Source organism: Mauremys mutica, chromosome 6 (assembly GCF_020497125.1).
Source record: "Mauremys mutica isolate MM-2020 ecotype Southern chromosome 6, ASM2049712v1, whole genome shotgun sequence".
Classification (NCBI taxonomy): Eukaryota; Metazoa; Chordata; order Testudines; family Geoemydidae; genus Mauremys; species Mauremys mutica.
The window spans coordinates 115,915,159-115,937,254 of NC_059077.1; the positions used below are offsets into that span (position 1 = coordinate 115,915,159).

Sequence of the window (22,096 nt, forward strand, 5' to 3'; positions counted from 1 at the left end):
CAAATCCTAGTGTTTCCTAAAGTTAAGATTAAAGCAGCCATATGTAGTGAGGGAAGGAAAGACAACTCAATAATGCTTTTATACTAAAGAATATACATGTTATAATAACTTGGAAGAGATATTGCAGCAACAGCAAAACCATCATTTAAATATCTCCCATCTGGATACCATACACCCCTTCTGATCATTTTTTACAAGTGCTCAAGATTTTTGCTGAAATTTTAGCTTTGGGCTTCCAGGTCATCAAAGGCTTGACAGATTTTTTTTTAATGCCAGCACTACCACATAGCACATAGTACCTTTCACCTCATCCCTTGGAAGAGCTTTATAAGCATTACTTAAGTCTCACAATACCTCTGCTCAGTTGATTCCAGTTCCCAATTTACAGATACATAAGTTAAAGCATAGAAAGGTCAGATGACTTGCCCAAGGTCACAGAGTGAGTAAGTAGCATAGCTGACCTTAGAACTCAGATCTCCTGCCTCCCAGTCCCCCAAACTATGTCCACTGGGTCACATTCTTGCCTGATACAATGCCACTGACTTCAATGAATTATTTTAAATAACATAATAAATACCATTCCTATTCTGGAATGGGCCAGATTCTGAATCTCTTCTTCAGACAAGTATTCGACCTGAATTTCATGGGACTACTCACGTGAGTAAAGTTTTCAGGAACAGGCTTTACTCATTTTTTAATTTTAGCAAATCAAGGGAGAATACATGAATTCCTAGATTTATTAAAAGCCAGCAACACCCAGTAGGTGTTATCAAAAGCAGGGTATTTTTGAACTCTTCTTTTTAAGTACAGGAATTTGGCAAATCATCATTGCAATCTGAAAACAGACACAATCCCAAAGTGGCATTTCTGTTCCCTTTGTCTAAACTATTATACAGAAAAGTGACCTATTAGTGCCTTTGAGGAATCTGGCCTTTCCCCCGACTTGTGCAGTTGCAGAATGGCTGCTGAGGCAATGGTTTCAAAAATCACTAATAAAACTGTAGACCACAGTGCAGATCCACAATGTTCCCTATTGTCAGTTAGTCTTACTGCTACTGCTGTCATTTATGATGTATGCTATTGATAAATACCACAGCAGGAAGCGCTCAGCTTGAGACTCAAAGACTTGTTTGCCAGGGGCCCAAATAACTACAACACATACAGGCTGGAATGGGAGCTGCGGACAGCTGGCACTTTGCAGGATTGTGTCCTAAAAGAATAGCTCTGTTTTTCAAGAACCTTTGAAGGGGTTTTGTTCACAACAGGAAGCAACAAATATATGAGCCATTAGCTGAAAGTCATGTACATTTAGGGTGACCAGATGTCCCGATTTTATAGGGACAGTCCTGATATTTGGGGCTTTTTCTTATATGGTCACCTATTATCCCCCCGCTCCCTGTCCTGATTTTTCACACTTGCTATCTGGTCACCCTATGTAAATTTTAAAGAAACTGTCACGTTTGGCTATTAGATATTTTCTGCTTTTTAACTGTATTTAAGTTGGAAAGAATTTTTTAAAAAGCTCTTTTGTGTATTTATTTGTGGTGCAAAACCAAGTTTTACTGGTCTTGCTTTCATTAAGTCTCAGTTCACTTTTGGAACCAATTTACTAACCTAACTGAAAGATTTTAAACTGAAGTTTCTAAAATTCCTTTTTAAAAACAATTTTATTTTGTACATGTTACCAATCTAAACTTGCTTCTATAGCTTTTGACCTGTGCGATATAGTACTGGTATCATAAAGAGGGGTCTACTTCAATCGCGGCAAAATCACATTTTTCATAGGTTGGTCACGGCATAAGTAGAAAATTTTGTGGCTGTGTTCATACAGTATATTCCATGCCACCTTTACTTCTGCGTTGCTGCCTTCAGAGCTGGGCGCCCAGCCAGCAGCCGCCACTTTCCAGCTGCCCAGCTCTAAAAGCAGCACAGAAGTAAGCAACAATAGCCAGATTTCACGGTCCGTGAATTTGGTAGGGCCCTAATCATAAATGCTGATTTGCCTCAGATACAAAACTACATGAAAGAGGAGCAAATCCAGAAGCCCTGATGCTGGCAGAACTCTCATACTTAGAGGGGAGGGAGGGGTGAGTAGGTTCGGTTGGAGCAGGATGCAGAGTCCAGAATGCTCCACATGTCTGTTGGGGAATTCCTCTACCACAAGAAAATCCTCAACTCTTGCCTTACAGCAGTTTTAAATGCCCTTTGCATCACTGCAGCAGCGTAAAGGGGTCTTACAAGGGGATGGAGATCTGGACCTGACTCGTACCACAAAGAATATAGGCAACAGCACCAGTCTCTGGGACCCAATAAAGATGACTCCAAACTAACCATCTACCACACCTAGCTATCAATGAACTATGGGAAAGTCTGGATCCAGAACCGAATTGTGTGGCACTGGCCTCTCTCTACTCAGGAACAAGTCAGAGATCCTTTTTCTAAAAGAAGTCCAATTTCTCTACTCCTTGTATCAGCACATATGCCACAGAACATTTCTACAGCTTTTCCAAAGCTATAACTCTAGCAATAACATTTGTATTAACTCATAACTTTTGTTTCATCTTGTGTAACTATTACAGTAAATTAACTTCCTAGTAGGACTGTCAAACGATTAAAAACAATGAATTGTGATTAATTGTGCTGTTAAACAATAATAGACTACAATGTATTTAAATATTTGTGGCTATTTTCTACATTTTCAAATATATTGATTTCAATTACAACACAAAAAATAAAGTGTACAGTGCTCACTTTATATTTATTTTTATTACAAATATTTGCACTGTAAAAAACAAAAATAGCATTTTTCAAATCACCTATTACAAATAATGTAGAGCAATCTCTTTATCATGAAAGTTGAACTTACAAATGTAGAATTATGTACAAAATAAATAACTGTACTCAAAAATAAAACATTGCAAAACTTTAGAGCCTACAAGTCCACTCAGTCCTACTTCTTGTTCAGCTAATCAAGTTTGTTCATATTTGCATGATATAATGCTGCCTGCATCTTGTTTACAATGTCACCTAAAAGTGATAACAGGTGTTTGCATGGCACTGTTGTAGTCAATGTCTCAAGATATTTACGTGCCAGATGCACTAAAGATTCATATGTCCCTTCATGCTTCAACCACCCTTCCAGAGACATGCATCCATGCCGATGATGGGTTCTGCTCAATAACAATCCAAAGCAGTGCAGACCGATGCATGTTCATTTTCATCATCTGAGTCAGATGCCACCAGCAGAAGGCTGATTCTCTTTTTTTCGTGGTTCAGTTCTGTAGTTTCCGCATCGGAGTGTTGCTCTTTTAAGACTTCTGAAAGTATGCTCCACACCTCGTCCCTCTCAGATTTTGGAAGGCACTTCAGATTCTTAAACCTTGGGTCGAGTGTTGTAGCTATCTTTAGAAATCTGACATTGGTACGTTCTTTGCGTTTTGTCAAATTTGCCGTGAAAGTGTTCTTAAAACGAACACCATGTGCTGGGTCATCATCCGAGATTGTTATAACATGAAATATATGGCAGAATATGAGTAAAACACAGCAGGAGACATACAATTCTCCCCCAAGGAGCTCAGTCACAAATTTAATTAATGCTTTTTTTTTTTTTTAAATGAGCGTCATCAGCATAGAAGCATGTCCTTTGGAATGGTGGTCGAAGCATGAAGGGGCATACGAATCTTTAGCATATCTGGCAGGTAAATACCTTGCAATGACGGCTACAGAAGTCCCATGCAAATGCCTGTTCTCACTTTCAGATGACATTGTAAATAAGAAGCAGGCAGCATTATGTCCCATAAATGTAAACAAACTTGTTTGTCTTAGCGATTGGGTGAACAAGAAGTAGGACTGAGTGGACATGTAGGCTCTAAAGTTTTAAATTGTTTTTTTTTTTTGAGTGTTGTTATGTAACAAAAAAATCTACATTTGTAAGTTGCACTTTCATGATAAAGAGATTGCACTGCAGTACTTGTACGAGGTTAATTGAAAAATACTATTTCTTTGTTTACCATTTTTACAGTGCAAATATTTGTAATAAAATAATAATATAAAGTGAGCACTGTACACTTTGTATTCTGTGTTGTAACTGAAATCAATATATTTGAAAATGTAGAAAAATATCCACAAATATAATAAATTTCAATGGGTATTCTATTGCTTAAAAGTGCGATTAATCGCGATTAATTTTTTTGAGTTAATCGTGTGAGTTAACTGCGATTAATCGACAGCCTTACTTCCTGGTAACATGAAGGATCAGAGATCACTGCCAGAGACATGCAGAACTCCCAGGGATCTGAAACAGACAGGGTAATACATGGCTTAAGGCTGTGACTCCATTCTTTTATTAGGGTCAATCTTGCTCTGGCTGACACATGAATGCACAGGCAGCGACACTGCCTGCCGGTGAATCCTGTGCAAAAGGAACTCTATAGGGACGAGAGCAGGATTTCTTGCAGTGACTGGAGAGATGCAGTGTGGGGCACATTCTGCTGCTCCTTTTAGCAGAAAGTAGTCCCAATATATGCTTGCTTCTGACTACAGCATATATGCTAGTTGGCTTTCTGTCTCTACACACTCTGACACCAACAGACAATGCCTGTACTGGAGACAGGATGCACATAATTGATCCAATCACCAGATAAATCACACACTCCTGCAGAGTTGAGACAAGGGCCAATTTACACTATGCCTTTCAATAATACCTCAGCACAATCAGTTAAAGGATCATTCATATGAGTGCGTTATATTATCCAGACAAGGTTTACATTGAAGCAGGTCTATTTCCTTCAAGGTACAGTATCAGTTTGTGTTAAAATTTGATATATCGTTTCATATCCTATTTTTGTTTGCAAATTATTTTTAGTGCATAGAACAAAAGGTCAAGAACTATTTTATTACCCATTTACATAACCTTAATTAGTAAAAACTCATCCTCTAATCACAGCCACAATCCACAACGCATAATTAGGTAGTTGCATGTATTTGCAGTAATTAGGACATGCAATTATGGCATTACATAATGACCTAAGTACAAGAGACTGTATAATTAGTACCATGCATGTAATTATGTAATATTGTATCTATTTACACAGTAAACCAAGTAAGAGGCTATTCAGGAAAAGTGGTAATTTACAAGTCTTTGTCATGGATTAGTATGATGGAGGGAGAATTGGGAAGAAATGGCTGATTTTCAGCATAGAAGAGAAGCCAGTCAAAAAAAATGGGGGGGGGGGGTTACAAAAAATTCGGATGCTTTTTTCTGCACTGTTTTCTCCACAGAATGTGGACAAATTTCAACCAGCTCTAGTTAACAGTGTGGTGTCCCGGAGACCCGTGTTAGAACCAGGAGTCAATATATTTATCAATTATCTTGAGAACATAGTGAATAGTGGGCTGGCAAAATTTGCTGCTGACACTGAGAATATTATGGGGAGTCCTGAAGGACCCAGTAAAACTCTTTGGGGATGAACATTTAGCAGACTCCTGCTAGTTAGAGGCAGCTATGGAAGAAGGGGAATGGGCAGGGAGCTGCACGGAGAATGTCATACTAAGGCGCCCAGGACTGTTGCCATCTGGCGGAAAGGAGGAGGAGTGCTGGGATTTCCACCAGAGTAATGTCCTGACCCTGCCTGGGAGTCCCGACTTTTCAACCACGTATGGGAAATGTATCAGAGGGGTAGCCGTGTTAGTCTGGATCTGTAAAAGCAGCAACGAATCCTGTGGCACCTTATAGACTAACAGACGTTTAGCAGCATGAGCTTTCGTGGGTGAATACCCACTTCTTCAGATGCAAGTCTGAAGGGAAATGTGTAGCTCCATCACATTCTTGCTGCTGCAAGGGAGAAGGAGCTTTCTCTTTCTTCTACTTTCTTCAGAGCCTCCGGCTTCCATGAAATAGGGAAGGTCTGTAAGTGGAGAGAGTTTGTGTTTGAACTTAACTACAGCCAGTGCTATAGCCTTAAAGGTCTCCACATACCGTTAACACAGACTTGCACTTCTCAGGAGACATGCTAACATTTATCGGCCCTCTGCACGTGCCTCCCTTGTTTTCTCCTTTTAAGCCAGATGTATCGGGGTAACCAGTGTCATTCCAACAGCGTTGCAGAACTTTGATAAAGTGCCATTATTAGCTTCTTAGGAAATCATTAGCATATTTCCTCCTTTGTTGAATTCCTCATCTACAAAGTGTAAGTGTTTGAGAGAGCAGTTCATTTAGGAAAAAAATGTGGGAGTAGAACTAGAGAGTCCCACTGAATACATTGCCAGCTCTCTCTCTCTTTTGTTTTGATTCAACAGAAAATGCGTAAGGCGAAGGAGTGGGAGACAATCCTTCCAAACCACAGAAACATTGTCTTAAACAATGACATTTAAGGCAAAGTTTAATTAGCACCGTAATTGGTCATGAACTACAAGATTATTGTTAATTTATCTACCAGCTTAAAAGAGCTGAAACAACACAGTTTCACCACTGAGGGTCTCTCGAATGGCCACTTCCTGGCCGTATGTCAGGGCCTGTTCTCTACTTTCACCCTTCTTGACCTCTTGGCAACTTTAGAAACTGTCAAACATGCGTTATTTCTTGAAATTTTGTCTTTTATTGGCTTTTGTGGCTCTGTCCTCATAATTTTCCTCCTGCCTCTCTGGTCTCTCTGTCAGTGTCACCTTTGATGGGTCATCTTTAGGGTGACCAGACAGCAAGTATGAAAAATCAGGACAGAGGTGGGGGGTAATAGGAGCCTATATAAGAAAAAGACCCCAAAATCGGGACTGTCCCTATAAAATTGGGACATCTGGTCACCCTAGTCATCTTCCTCCCCTCACCCACCTTCTCTGCGTATCTCTTAGGGCTCTATCCTGGGCCCCCTTCTCTTCTCCCCCTACACAGTCACCCTCAGTACTCTTATCCGCATGTATGGCTTTAACTGCCATTTTTATACAGATGACTCTCAGATCTACCGCTCTGCTGATCTCCCTTCACCTAATCTAGTTTCTTGGCCTGTCTTTGTAATACCTCTTTGTGCATGTCCAATCATCATCATAAACTCAACAACGCCAACATTGAGCTCTTGATCTCCCAAACCCTTCCCTCTCCCACCTTCCTCTATTGCCATGGATACAACCACCATCCTCCCAGTCAGTCAGACCCGTAACCTGGGCAACACTTTCCACTCCAGGAGTCTCACTGGGCCCACGCATTAAGGCCATTTCTAAATCTTGTGACTTCCTTATATGACATCTCTAAAATTCGGCCTTTCCTCTCTGTCCACACAACCACAACTTTCAGCCACATCCTTGCCATTTCACATCTGGCTTTTTCTCCTCCTTCTTGCTGGCTTTGACTACTGCAAAGTTGCTTCAGTGAAGTCTGTTCAAAATGCTGCTGCTACTAAAGTCACCTGCTTGGCTCAATGCTCTGACCACATCAGCCTCATCTTCAAATCCCTACACTGGATTCCCCCCTTTACTTCTGCATAAAATACAAGTTTCTTGTCTTTTCCCTTCCAGGCTCTTTGAAACTTAGCCCTGTGGTTTAAGCATTGGCTTGGTAAACCCAGGGTTAAGAGTTCAAGCCTGGAGAGGGCCACTTAAGAATCTGGGGCAAAAAATCTATCTGGGGATTGGTCCTGCTTTGAGCAGGGGGTTGGACTAGAGACCTCCTGAGCTCCCTTCCAACCCTGACATTCTATGATCCTGCCTCGGTGATCTAGTAACCTATTGTAATGTTGACCCTGCCTTCCCTCAGTCAACCTGCCCAGCCTTTACTGTCCACCAGTTAGCGTCTGCCTTAAACGCTCCCAGGCTCTCTCCCATGCAGAGTCAAACAGAACTCGTCTCTCCCAAGTGCCAGTTCAGTTCCTTTACCACACTCTACCTTATCCCATAGGCATGACTTTAAGCAGTTGCCTAGGCTTCCAGAGCTCCAGGGATAGTATTGTAAACACTAGGACCATTCACCACCAGGTCAGTCTCAAACTTCTATCTGGCTGTGGAGTTTCATTCCTCCCACCCAAATCCCTCTTTCAAAAGTCTGTTTCTGTTTTGGCTCAGCCATGTGCAATGGGAACCCCTAGATCTCAGTGCATCTCAGACAGTGTAAAAGCATCTGGGGCCATGTGGGAAATACTGGTGCTGACTAAAATGAGATGTGCAGAAATAGGGCCCTTAATAGGAAGAGAAGATGACAGGGGCAGCTGGGTGGCTGCCTGGGCTGGAGAGGCTGAGAAGAAAGCACTGCAGGGAGAAACCCAGGACTGTTTTTGCTTGGGGTTGGTTCTGGGTGGGTTAACTTTCGTAGGATTTGCAGAAGGGTATTTTCATTCAAATTCCCTCCTTTCAAAGAGGGTAACTGCCTTGTGCATCACGGATGGGAGGAAGTTCCAAGTGCCTTCTAGAACATTATTAAAGCTTAGGATTTTCAAATATTTGGCACCCCTAAAGAGCACATCTCGCAGTTGCCGAACTCCTTAACCATGCTTATTCCATCCCCACAGTTACATTAAATGCTTCTCTGAGCTGGTCTTCTTCATATGTACAGATCACTACATTGCACTGATGTACAAGCTCCGTGGGTGCCATCCCTACCTAGTTCAGGAGCTCCTTGCCACACTCCCTTTCTGACACAAGGAGTTTTGTGTGCCCCAATTTTTCCCTTCAGGTTTTCCAAATTTCACCAAAATCACTATGGTTCTTCCTACTGATGTCTAGAACATGCTGTTAAATTTTGGAATTGATTGGATGCGGCATTGAAAAGTTACCATATTGCAGCCAAACAAACATCCATACGCCATCAATTTGAGCATAGCACTGTGCTTCGCTCAGCCAATTAAAATACTCAATATGGAAGCAGATACTTTAAATGCCAACTAGAAAGCTTAAGCTTTGTATCTTGAAAACTTATAGCAAAGTCAATGGGAATTTGGGGCACATAAGAAATGTAGGATCTGGTCCCTGTCCACTTAGAGGAATATAGGAAACCTGCCTCATTAGGTGAAACTCCTGTGATAAACGTGTTGCTGAATGTCTGCAGGAAGTGTTACCATGATCCAGCGGGTAAGGCACTCGACTGGGACTTAGACCTGGCTGTTATTCCTAGCTCATTGGTTCACCTGTTATATGACCTTGGACATGTCACTTCACCTCTCTGTGCTTGTTTCCCTTCTTACCCCTTGTCTTGTCTATTTCGAATATCGGATCTTCGGCGCCAGGCCTGACGCTTGCTATGTTTAGAGTGCCTGTGGGTGAGATAGCTTCAACGGCACCAGGAGTCAGTGTTTGAACCAACAATGAAGGGGACAGAGTGCAACGAAACAAAACACATATGCAGGATGGGAACCATTGTCCAGACCATCTTGGCTGCTTTCAGCTCACAGCCACCCACCTATGTAGGTTCTCACACCCATCCTGATGGTATCTGAGCACTGCCCAACATTCTGAAGTATACATGCTCTACCCTCTCTCCCAGCAGGGACTGGGCTGCCTTTGTCTCTGGTGCGGCTAGTGTGAAAAGGCTATTTTGAAGAAATGGCTTTGGCAGTTTGCTCTTTTGAAAGCTCTTCAGGGAAGCTGAAAATGAGCAAAGCGATAGGGAAAGCTATACTCCGGTGGTGGTGAAAAGAGCGCTCGGAGCTCAGAAGGAAGGAGCAATGGATACTGGGGATTGTGGAGGAAGGGCAAAAACACTAGTAGAGAGAAAGGAATAGGGTAGGAGGTCTGCCGCTGACAAATATGAGGCACTCCCAGCCACAGGTGCTCGGAACATACACACCTAGGCTCCTGAACAATTTAGTAGTTGTTTTTCAGTCAAAGAGCATGAAACTGACCTGTTTTCCATTTATGGCAACTTTTTTTTATATCTTTTCCTGAAAACATTATTGTGAATGTTACAGAAATAGTTATTGAAGTTTTCCATTTAGTGAAACCTGGGTTAAACTTCTTTTTGAAAGGCATGGGATTTTTTGAAAAATACTGTGGTTTTGAAAAAGGTCACTTTTACACATACACACTCACTTACTCGCCCAGTTCTATTCCCAACTCTTACCACTGGGGAATGAAACCTAAGCCTGGTCTACACTACGCGTTTAAACCGGTTTTAGGAGCGTAAAACCGATTTAACACCACACCCGTCCACACTAAGAGGCCCTTTATATCGGTATAAAGGGCTCTTTAAACCGGTTTCTGTACTCCTCCCTAACGAGAGGAGTAGCGCTAATATCGGTATTACCATATCGGATTGGGGTTAGTGTGGCCGCAGATCGACGGTATTGGCCTCCGGGCGGTATCCCACAGTGCACCACTGACCGCTCTGGACAGCAATCTGAACTCGGATGCAGTGGCCAGGTAGACAGGAAAAGCCCCGCGAACTTTTGAATATTTCCTGTTTGCCCAGCGTGGAGCTCCGATCAGCACGGGTGGTGATGCAGTTAAAAATCAAAAGAAAGAAAGAGCTCCCGCATGGACGATGCAGACGTGATCGCTGTAAGGGCAGGCAAATCTGTTCTATCAGCACTCCGTTACAGAAGACGAAATTCAAAATCATTTTTTAAATATCTCCAGACAGATGCCATAGCAGGGACTCAGCGCACTGCTGCGTGACAAGCGTAACGGAAAGCCAAAGAATCAAATGGACGCTCATGGACTGGAGGACTCAAGCTATCCCACAGTTCCAGCAGTCTCTGAAAAGCATTTGCATTCTTGGCTGAGCTCCAAATGCTTCTAGGGTCAAAAACAGTGTATTCGGTGGGTCAGGGCATAGCTAAGCAATTTACGCACCCCCCCCCCCACCCCCAGAAGTGAAAGGGAAAACAATCCTCTCTTGACTCTTTTACATGTCACCCTATCTTTACTGAATGCTGCAGATAGACGCGATGGTGCAGCACTCAACACCAACATCCTTGCTCCCCCCACACTATGGATGGCTGATGGTACAAAATGACTGGTACCCGTCCTCATCATCAGCCTATTAGCACATGGGGCAGTGCAAAAGGACTGGTAACCATGCTGACTAGCATCTGTTAGGTCGATCAAGGGCGCCTGGTCCTAATTTTTCCTGGTAGATGGTACAGTATGGCTGATAACCATCGTCATCATAGCAACAGGGGGCTGAGCTCCATCAGCCCCCACCCTTCATGTGTAAAGAAAAGATTCAATTGCCCCTGAACTAGCAGAGGGATGCTGGGCTCCTCTCCTACACACTCCTTACTGTCCTGTCTGGACTATCATAGCAGCTGGAGGTTGCCTTCCACTCATATCTCACTAACAAGTCACTGTGTCTTATTCCTGCATTCTTTATTACTTCATCACACAAGTGGGGGGACAATGCTACAGTAGCCCAGGAAGGCTGAGGGAAGAACGGAATCAACAGGTGGGGTTGTTGCAGGAGCACCCCCTGTGAATAGAATACAGCTCATAATTTCTGCAGGATCTGACACAGAGCAGCTGTGCTCTCTGGTTCTCTGATACAGTGGTTCTCTAGTACACTTGCCCATATTCTAGGCAGGACTGATTCTATTTTTAGATACCAAAAAGGAGGGATTGACTCAGGGAGTCATTCCCAATTTTGGCTTTTGCGCCCCTGGCTAAGAGCAGCCAGGGGCACTTATGACAGCAGCAAATGGAACAGTGCAAAAGGACTGGTAGCCACGATCATCTTATTACCAATTTATGGTATGGTAGATGGTACAATATGGCTGATAACCATCTCTGCTATCATGCAAAAGCAAAAGCATGCTGCTGTGTAGCGCTGCTGAATCGCCTCTGTGAGCGGCATCTAGTACACATACGGTGACAGTCACAAAAGGCGAAACAGGCTCCATGATTGCCATGCTATGGCATCTTCCAGGGCAATCCAGGGAAAAAAGGCATGAAATGCTTGTCTGCCGTTGCTTTCCCAGCAGAAGGAGTGACTGACGACATTTACCCAGAACCACCCGCGACAATGATTTTTGCCGCATCAGGCACTGGGATCTCAACCCAGAAATTCAAAGGGGCGGGGAAGGCTGCGGGAACTATGGGATAGCTATGGAATAGCTACCCACAGTGCAATGCTCCAGAAATCGACGCTAGCCTCGGACCGTGGATGCACACCACCGATTTAATGTGTTTAGTGTGGCCGCGCACACTCGATTTTATACAATCTGTTTTGTTAAACCGGTTTATGTAAATTCGGAATAATCCCGTAGTGTAGACGTACCACTCGATCTCTTATGTGGCAATGCAGAAAAGCATTATTGCTATATCACAGGGACAGGCTGACACAAAGTCTTTTCATACAGTGATGGAAGCAGCTTTTGATGACTAAAACCCACTTGATGTGGACGCCAAAAGTAATATTTTCTAGCAGTTAACCGTACTCTTGATTGACTCAATTCCGTTGGCCAGACAGGCTTATTGGCAGGTTTCCTTCATAAACTGCAGATTTCTTTGCCCTCAGGAAACCAGAATATATTGCCTAAAACCAACTCAAAAACCTCACAAGCCAAAACCAGTTTTGAGTATGTACATAGATAGATTAGATGTATAGGATTTTCAAGGCACACATAATGTATATACTGACTGCTACCTTGGGAGCATACTTGAGGAAATCTGTTCAACAATTCTTCAGCTGTCTATTAAAATGAAGGTGTAGTGATCCCATTTGCTTGGAAAGCATGCACACAGCTTAGCAATATCCCCCTTAGTTCCAGCCTGAGCCACAGACTCCAGCTTCCTCAGGCAGTACATAATACTATGCTTTTATCAAATCAGAATGTGATTCTTTTGTTGGTATAATAAATAAAGGCTGGAGAACAGTGGCTCAAGAAAAGAAAAAAAAATATTCCAAATTCTCAACTGTCTATACGGTGGAACAGGATTTTTTTTAAACTGTCTCCATGGCTTAAATGTAAACTGTGACCTGAATGACAAAGCTTCTGTTGCACAGTCGGGTTTCTATTTTCTGAACAACAAAGATTACCTCCCACTAAAACCAAGGTACGCAAAATGGAAACAGTTTTCTCCAGGTAATAGGTGACCTGATCCTTTAAGCCAGTTATTTTCTCTAAAAATATAAACTTGTTCAGCCTATGAAGAATGTGTTACACTATCAGATTAGATGTAATCATTGCTATGGGAACAGGTACAGTACATTTCTACCGTCTGTAAATTAAAGGCAAAAGTCTCATGCAGCTGTTGAAAAGAGCCTACGTAATTATTCATGGACTTCCATCCCTGCATAGGACTTGGATGTTCTGAAAAAGCTACACATGCAAGGGGATTTGTATGAAAATATATGATTTGAAATTCAATAGGTAATCATAAAACATGCTTGTAACTGCTGGATTAGAAAACAAAATGCCGGCTATGACAAAAATAGATTGTAGTATCTGTACTGCTCAGCTGGTACTAGCCAAAAAGTCACAGGTTCAAGCTGTGTTTCAGGACTCCAGTCCAGTACCTCTGCTGATGTGTAGTATTCGAGGCTACAAGAGATCTGCCTCTCTTAAATCCAGGGCCTTCCACCCACACCTGGTGGAAGATTACGTTCCCAAATCACTTTCTGTACAGGGTGGAAGAGGACAACCCCAGGATGCTATTCAACAACCTCTCTATCAATAAGACCAGTTCTAATGCCCTACGTGTAGAGGTTGCCAACATATTAAAAAGATATATTTCCAGGTAGAGCTTCCCAAATAAGATAGGGAGCTGCTAGCAGGGTTCATTCATTTGCACTGCCAGCTATCTTCACTCTTTATTCAGAGCTCAAAAGGCGTTTGGAAAAACATCCAGAAATAGGGATGCTTATCCAAAGCAATGGTGGCCTGTTAGCCTCCAATCATCCTGGCAGACCCCCAGTTGTTTGCTACTCTCTGTCCTGTTGTGTTCAGGAAAGACGGCAGCCCCATTCTCACCACTCTGGCACCTTTAGGGGATCTCTCCTCCTCTCTATTCCTGAGGAATAATGAAGGGCTTCTCCACACATCATGGAGGGGCATGGATTTGGGTTTCTGTCCTCATGTTATGTGCCTTTCCCCTTGGCTGCATCTCTTTTGCTCCTGTCGCTTCCTCTCTCCCCTCACTCCTGTATCTTTCTTGCTACCGCCACCTCCCCTCCCCACCACTTCTGGGTCACTGCAGTAGGGACTCTGCTGCCCGGGGAAGGCTGATGCTCCTGATGCTGTGTTGAGTGGGTTGCTCCTTGCAGCTCCTCCATCACTCAAAGACATCAGCAGAAAGGTGACAGTGGCTCAGGGTGGGAATGAGCCATTTCGCCACCTGATTACCGTAAATCCTAATGAATGGAAGACTATATAATTCCCCCAATTCCTCCCCACACCATTTAAGTTATTAGATAAATCAGCAGCCAGCTTGAAACCAGCACCCAAATTCTCCATTATCATAAGAACATAAGAACATAAGAAAGGCCATACCGGGTCAGACCAAAGGTCCATCTAGCCCAGTATCTGTCTACCGACAGTGGCCAATGCCAGGTGCCCCAGAGAGAGTGAACCTAACAGGCAACGATCAAGTGATCTCTCTCCTGCCATCCATCTCCATCCTCTGACGAACAGAGGCTAGGGACACCATTCCTTACCCATCCTGGCTAATAGCCATTTATGGACTTAGCCACCATGAATTTATCCAGTCCCCTTTTAAACATTGTTATAGTCCTAGCCTTCACAACCTCCTCAGGTAAGGAGTTCCACAAGTTGACTGTGCGCTGCGTGAAGAAGAACTTCCTTTTATTTGTTTTAAACCTGCTGCCTATTAATTTCATTTGGTGACCCCTAGTTCTTATATTATGTGAATAAGTAAATAACTTTTCCTTATCCACTTTCTCAACATCACTCATGATTTTATATACCTCTATCATGTCCCCCCTTAGTCTTCTCTTTTCCAAACTGAAGAGTCCTAGCCTCTTTAATCTTTCCTCATATGGGACCTTCTCTAAACCCCTAATCATTTTAGTTGCTCTTTTCTGAACCTTTTCTAGTGCTAGAATATCTTTTTTGAGGTGAGGAGACCACATCTGTACACAGTATTCGAGATGTGGGCGTACCATGGATTTATATAAGGGCAATAATATATTCTCAGTCTTATTCTCTATCCCCTTTTTAATGATTCCTAACATCCTGTTTGCTTTTTTGACCGCCTCTGCACACTGCGTGGACATCTTCAGAGAACTATCCACGATAACTCCAAGATCTTTTTCCTGACTCGTTGTAGCTAAATTAGCCCCCATCATGTTGTATGTATAGTTGGGGTTATTTTTTCCAATGTGCATTACTTTACATTTATCCACATTAAATTTCATTTGCCATTTTGTTGCCAATGATGATCCTGCATCTTGCATCTGTACAAGCTGAATCAAAATAATGATCCTTCTGAACTGGTAGCATTTACACTCACTGTGCCTGGTGTAACACACAGGACCAGGTGCAGGGTAACACAGAATCATGTCACAGATCTTTAGCTGGGAGCATCAGCCACCAGGCCTTGATTTAATAGACCCAGCCGCAACGGGAAAGTTGGCAAGTACTTGTCTGTTAATGCAGAATGGATACCTATATATTCCTGCAGTACCTGTGTTCCACCCATGGCTTTGCCAAGTGCTTAGAGATTCCTTGGATAGCAGAACCAGTAGATAAATCTCAATTCTAGTCTATCTGATGTTCCTTTGCTCTTTCATTTGTCTTCAACAAAATAGTCAAAATGCAAACCTGAACTTCCAGGAAGCTGTGATTCAACTTTCGTCTTCAAGAAATTGTGGAATAATTTCTTACTGGCGCAAGTCAGCCCCATTTCCTACAGGCAGCCAGATACCTACGGCCTTTAAAGAACCCTGCAGCAAAGTTTCACACACCACTGCAGAAAATGGAAGCTTTTAATAGCCAAAAAGAGATGCAAAAGGTAATTAAGATGGTGAGGAGACTTGCGATACAAGAACTCATATTCAAAATTAATTCTCATTCTCCGCTCTCTTGCTCTTTCTTGTCACCTATTCCAGCATGAAATTCAAATCGAATTATAGCAACTGTAGGAAAGAGCTTTGGCTGGAGCAGGTGTTTTTCAGCTCTCTCATCGTATGTTTCATCAGTTCAAATTCCAGTCCCAATGCTCCTTTGCCTCTGTACTGATTGCTGAGTAACTGAAAATTTTAACACGTCATTTAGCATTATTGCCTGTTTGCCATTGATCTTTATTGCTCTAGGTGTAATGGCCAGTACAGGATGTGCTATGTGATGACAGGTCATAATCCAAAATGCTGTAGGAGAGACAGCATTAGCTCAAGGTTCATTAAAATATATATCTATATATGCACTGATGGCTATTGGTTACTATCTGGTAACACTATTCTTGTTACGTAGCTGTTGGCATTTCTGTTCTAAATTCCTATTTATGATAACTTGCCTGTAAAATCTGTATTTGAGCTGAAACTAGGCTGAAAAATTCCCGGAGATGGAGCATCTCATTTATATAGCAGCTTTCATTCTAAATCACAATGAATACAAACTTTACACAGGACGCACTCTACTGTAATGCAGCCTCCATGGGGGTGAAATGAATCGCAATTGTGTAGGCCAGGAAATGATTAATTCCATTCTTAAGCGAAGCAATGGGGGGATTTAGAGACAGAATGCAGTAACCCCTGTACAAACCTGGCCATGGTACCGGGGACAACAGTCTGCTTACACGAAGTGCCATGGAATCTTTAACAACCAGGATTGAGGCCCTCCCTCTGCACATGTCCCAGTCCTGCATCAGGAGCCACTACTGTGTACTTACACTTGTGTAGAGTCCACTGAATCCAACGGGACTCCACATGGACGCAGAGAGCCAATCCTAGTGGATCCTGATGCAAGACCTGGGCTTAAAAGAGCACCTGTAACAACACTGCCCTCAACATCATGCTGTGCCATGGAGTCAAAGGGGAGAATATGTTGCCTACTGAATCACCAGCACCTGTCCCTAAGGGTTACTTATGCTCTTCGCAAGACCAAGTTCCACTCTGCTCCAACCTGGCTTAGCTAGTGAGCTCTAAGGAGATCACAGCACATTTAAAATCTTTTTTAAATCACTCTTTAGGTGAAGTAGTGCGTATCCCCACACACAACCCTATTATTTTTGTGCACTGAAATAACTTCCTTTAAAATATACATATATATTTGCTAGACAGTCTTATAAACTTATGTCAACTAGGACCTTCGGGTATTTTTAGTTGTCATGGTAGTAAGGCATCTTAAATACTCGTGTTGTTAAAAAGTCAAAGCTGGCTTCTGTAACATGCCCATATTTCATAGAATCATAGAATAGAATCATAGAATCTCAGGATTGGAAGGGACCTCAGGAGGTCATCTAGTCCAACCCCCTGCTCAAAGCAGGAACAACCCCAACTAAATCATCCCAGCCAGGGCTTTGTCAAGCCTGACCTTAAAAACCTCTAAGGAAGGAGATTCCACCACCTCCCTAGGTAACCCATTCCAGTGCTTCACCACCCTACTAGTGAAAAAGTTTTTCCTAATATCCAACCTAAACCTCCCCCTCTGCAACTTGAGACCATTACTCCTTGTTCTGTCATCTGCTACCACTGAGAACAGTCTAGATCCATCCTCTTTGGAACCCCCTTTCAGGTAGTTGAAAGCAGCTATCAAATCCCCCCTCATTCTTCTCTTCTGCAGACTAAACAATCCCAGTTCCCTCAGCCTCTTCTCATAAGTCATGTGCTCCAGCCCCCTAATCATTTTTGTTGCCCTCCACTGGACTCTCTCCAATTTTTCCACATCCTTCTTGTAGTGTGGGGCCCAAAACTGGACACAGTACTCCAGATGAGGCCTCACCAGTGCTGAGTAGAGGGGAATGATCACATCCCTCAATCTGCTGGAAATGCCCCTACTTATACAATGCCCCTATTAATATACACAGTGGTGATAACACTGTAATGCAGGTTGGTGAGGGAAGGATTCTACCTAAGCAGCTGAATTTGCATACAAAGGTAGTAAGCCAACCTTTGGCAGTCACTATACATTTTACGAGAGCTCCAGTTTCCATCGCTTTTCCCAGAGATCCCACTGGCATTTGAAAAACTTGGGAACTGGAGACCATTCTGTTTGCTGACACCAAAGAAAGCTTTTTCTGTTGCATGATGATTGCTTAAGCATTCATTGTGGGAATAAGGATGGCTTTGTAGCTATGGCACAAGACTGGTTGTCATGAGACCAGGTTTCTATTCTTGATGGTGCCGCAGGGCACACCACAGGCAGGACACATTCAACTTCTCTGTGCCTGTTTCCTCAGCTGTAAAATGGGGATACTACTACTCTAACGTTGGGGGGCTCTGAAAGAATGAGGCAAGACCACATAGTCTTAAAAATCCAAACTCTAATGCACCCAGAGCCCTAAGACTGCAGCGCCTGCCGGCCCTAGGGATGGCAGCCACCCACCAAAAGAAAACGGTTTCCATTTTCATTCTCCTGCCTCTCTCTCAAACCACAGCCACTACAATGCTGACTGCACCAAAACCCTGAACCGCTGGCCTTTTCACTGGCCTTTTCACCTGGCCTATGGATCCTTTATATGTGCTAGGCTAGAACTTCTTGGGGCAGTAAGTCCTGCGACCTGTTCTGGTATTCTTTGTGTGCCCTGAGGTAAACGTGCTACAGACAGAACACCTGGAGGGCAAGTGACCCTCTCCTATGGACACCAACCATTTTGTCTGGGTGTCTGATGTCAGACTGATCACTGGATAAGAGCATGCCTTTGAAGACAAGTCTCTTAGCTTTCAGATCCAGCATGGAACCAGCAGCTGGAACTGAAGACTTAACTCTCCTAAGAGTAAGAATTTTTCCTTAACAAACTAAGCTTATCACTAAAAACTACACTGACAGTAAAACTGGACTAAACTAAGGGCACGTCTACACTATGGGCTATGCCACTGTAGTGTCTGTAGCGTAGACGCTTCCTACTCTGAAGGAAGAGTTTTTTCCATTGATGCAGGTAACCCACCTCCCTGAGTGGCAGCAGCTAAGTTGATAGAAGAATTCTTCTGTTAACTTAGCCTTGTTTGCACTGGGGTTGGCTTAACTACAGAGTTCAAGAGTGAGAGAAACATAGCTGGCCCGATCTAAATTTTAAGTGTAGACCAGTGCGAGGGGATAACATTCTATTTGAGAGAAGGATCTGGAGATATTTACAATCTGTCCACTGCTGCAATTGGAAGGAACAGAGACAGCAGTGAGCATCGCGTACCCTTTTACAGCCTTGCCCTCCGAACATTCAGGAACGCAGGCGTGGGGTAAGGAGGGCCGGGGAAGCATTCTAATTGGCACTGATTGCTAGGGGAAAGTTTCACCATCTGAGCTGCACCGGCCAACACATCCCATGAGCAAAAATATTCAGAGAACACTCAAAGAATCACCATTATTTTCCCCAATAAACTTTAAAAAAGGGATTATTTTATGAAAAAAGCCCCCGAAGTTCCCAACAAAAGTCGTGAGTGTACGACAGCTTAAAATGACATCATTTTATATTCAACTCCAGCCCAGAGGTATTTAAGGCTGTATTGGCTCCAGGATCAGGCAAACAGACAATCGTCATGGGGCTTAAGAAAAATGAGGGGACGCTAAGAAGGAGAAACACTAGTTTAGCTCAAATTCAACAAGCTTTGGCTTAAGCCATATGGAACTGAAAGAAACAGAATAGATGGTGATCAAAGGGCATAACTGTGAGCTCAATCAATAAGTGCATTGCTCAGATGAGAAGGGAAAGCTGTTTTCCATAGGAATCTGGAGGGCTACCTGTAATATCTTAGAAGAAGATTTACCCTCTCAGAGCTCTACTAAGCTCCAATCTCTCAAAAACAACCAAACAAAACTGCTCTATCCCCAATAGAGACATAAAACAGAGTAGGCAGTGCTCGTTTTTAGGCCATTTTGTTATAAAATTTCATGGAAGAGCCAATAGAAATCTTGTACCCCTCCCTGGATATAGTAGAAAGCACCCCTCCCCCCTGCACACCCTTAAGAATACATGTTAAAATCCAGGTTCAGGTCAGCACAACATGCTGCCACTGGATTTACCTGTATATCATCTATGTTATTTGGGAAACAAGGAGGGAATTCCCAATATTGAGTCACAGCTTCTGAAATTATTATTGAGAATATCCTCTGCAAAGAGGAGCAGAGAAGAATTTAGGCTGAGATTTTCTAAGCTGTCTTGTGGATCATCAGGTCCAGTTCCCATGGGTGGGTGTCCAACTTCTTAGGCAGCCTCTGAAAAATCTCAGACTTAAATTCCAATGAGGCAGATATGTCTCTGCATCAATGATGCTGCCAGGTAGCCTCACCATCATAGCCAGCATTTGAGAGAGGGATAGCTCAGTGGTTTGAGTATTGGCCTACTAAACGCAGGGTTGTGAGTTCCATCCTTGGGAAAGCCACTTAGGGGTCTGGGGCAAAATCAGTGCTTGGTCCTGCTAGTAAAGGCAGGGGGCTGGACTTGCTAACCTTTCAGAGTCCCTTCCAGTTCTGTGAGATAGGTATATCTCCATATATTTATTTACTGTAAAGGATGTTATGAGACATGCACATACAAAGAAACAGAAGGAAAATGGAAGGGGAATCACAGTACTATTTCTCCTCCTCAGAACAACATCTACATCCAGCAGGGCTATAGGAATAATCTGTGAACTTTTATTTCATTACTAAAATGAAAACCATAACTTCCCTTCTGCTTTTGTAATGAAGTTATAACATCCATAAAACAGAAACTAGTTATGACATGTTTCTCCACCCACTCATGATGGGACTCATTGCTATATACAGATTCATCAGTTTACCTTGGTACTTTAGAAGCACAATCTCTATAGGAAAGAACATTGGAGTTTAATATAGCTCCTATATACACTTGGACTGTGTGGCCTAGTGGAGAAAGCATTGGACTGGGACTCAGGGGACCAGTATTCCTAGCTCTGCCGCTAGGCCAGTACTTTGCCTCCCTCTGCCTCAGTTTCCCAATCTGTAAAATAGGGATAATGATATGGACTGCCATTATAAAGCACTTTTGAGGTGCACTGATAAAAGCGCTGTATAAGAGCTTGGTTTTGTTATTGCTATTTATGGATGAATAGAGACTGGATTGCAATGAACATAAGAATGGCCATACTGGGTCAGACCAAAGGTCCATCCAGCCCAATATCCTGTCTACCGACAGTGACCAATGCCAGGTGTCCCAGAGGGAATGAACCTAAAAGGTAATGCTCAAGTGATCTCTCTCCTGCCAAATATCATATGTTTCTGTATGCTAACTTTATAGTGCTTCATATGTAAATTAACATAAAACTGAATAATAAATAATGATGCCCTAGAACATGGTCTCCATGAACATGAACAGCTTGTCAATGTAAGAGAATACAGATTTACAACGCCGTCTAGGACTAGTCTTAATTTTAATGAAAGATGTGTCTAAATCTCCTAGATTGCCTTTAAAATCTTAACCACATCCTTTCACTAAGTGGGTATATAAAAATACCCATTCAGAAATACAAACCGACCAACTGAGAAATATTTCCATGCTAAATGAGCGGCATGTGGCCAAAATAACTAGCAGCGTTTGACATATTGGTCAAACAAAAGAACAATGAAAATCTAAATAAGCAGCATTTTCAAAGAAATGAAGTCAGGCTGCACAGATTCGAGAGGGGAGGTTTATTAGTAATAAATCAAATGTCTACAGTTTCTTGTAAGCAGTGACATGGCAGGATGCTGGTAAATGCTCCACACGCTATTGCTGTCCCCAGGCTGCAACATATGACCTACCATGTGAGCGTAGCACTGTAAGCAGCTAGCAACTCCATCTAAGATTCCAAGTTTTGTTCTGATTACAGCCTAAACATTGCAGTCATCTACCTCACACCCCTAGGGGGATATACCACTGGAAACAAGTCTGGGAAGTTTCTCTGCTCCTTATTAGGGCAAAAGTTAGCTGGGAAATCCTAATGAATAAAACTCTCTCATAACCCCCTCTCAATCCCCACCACCTCAACACTCCTTTTTATTATGTCCTAGGGGCAGCCGGTGTAGGAAGCAATCACTTGAGGCCAGAGAGCAGACAGCTAACCAAAACC

General features: G+C 42.8%; 1 protein-coding gene across 3 annotated transcripts in view; it reads right to left on the reverse strand.

Annotated features, from left to right (window-relative positions):
• The window catches only part of PALM2AKAP2 (PALM2 and AKAP2 fusion), a 253,860-nt gene that overhangs the window by 31,839 nt on the left and 199,925 nt on the right, over positions 1–22,096 (reverse strand). The gene's annotated exons all lie outside the window — the stretch shown is intronic.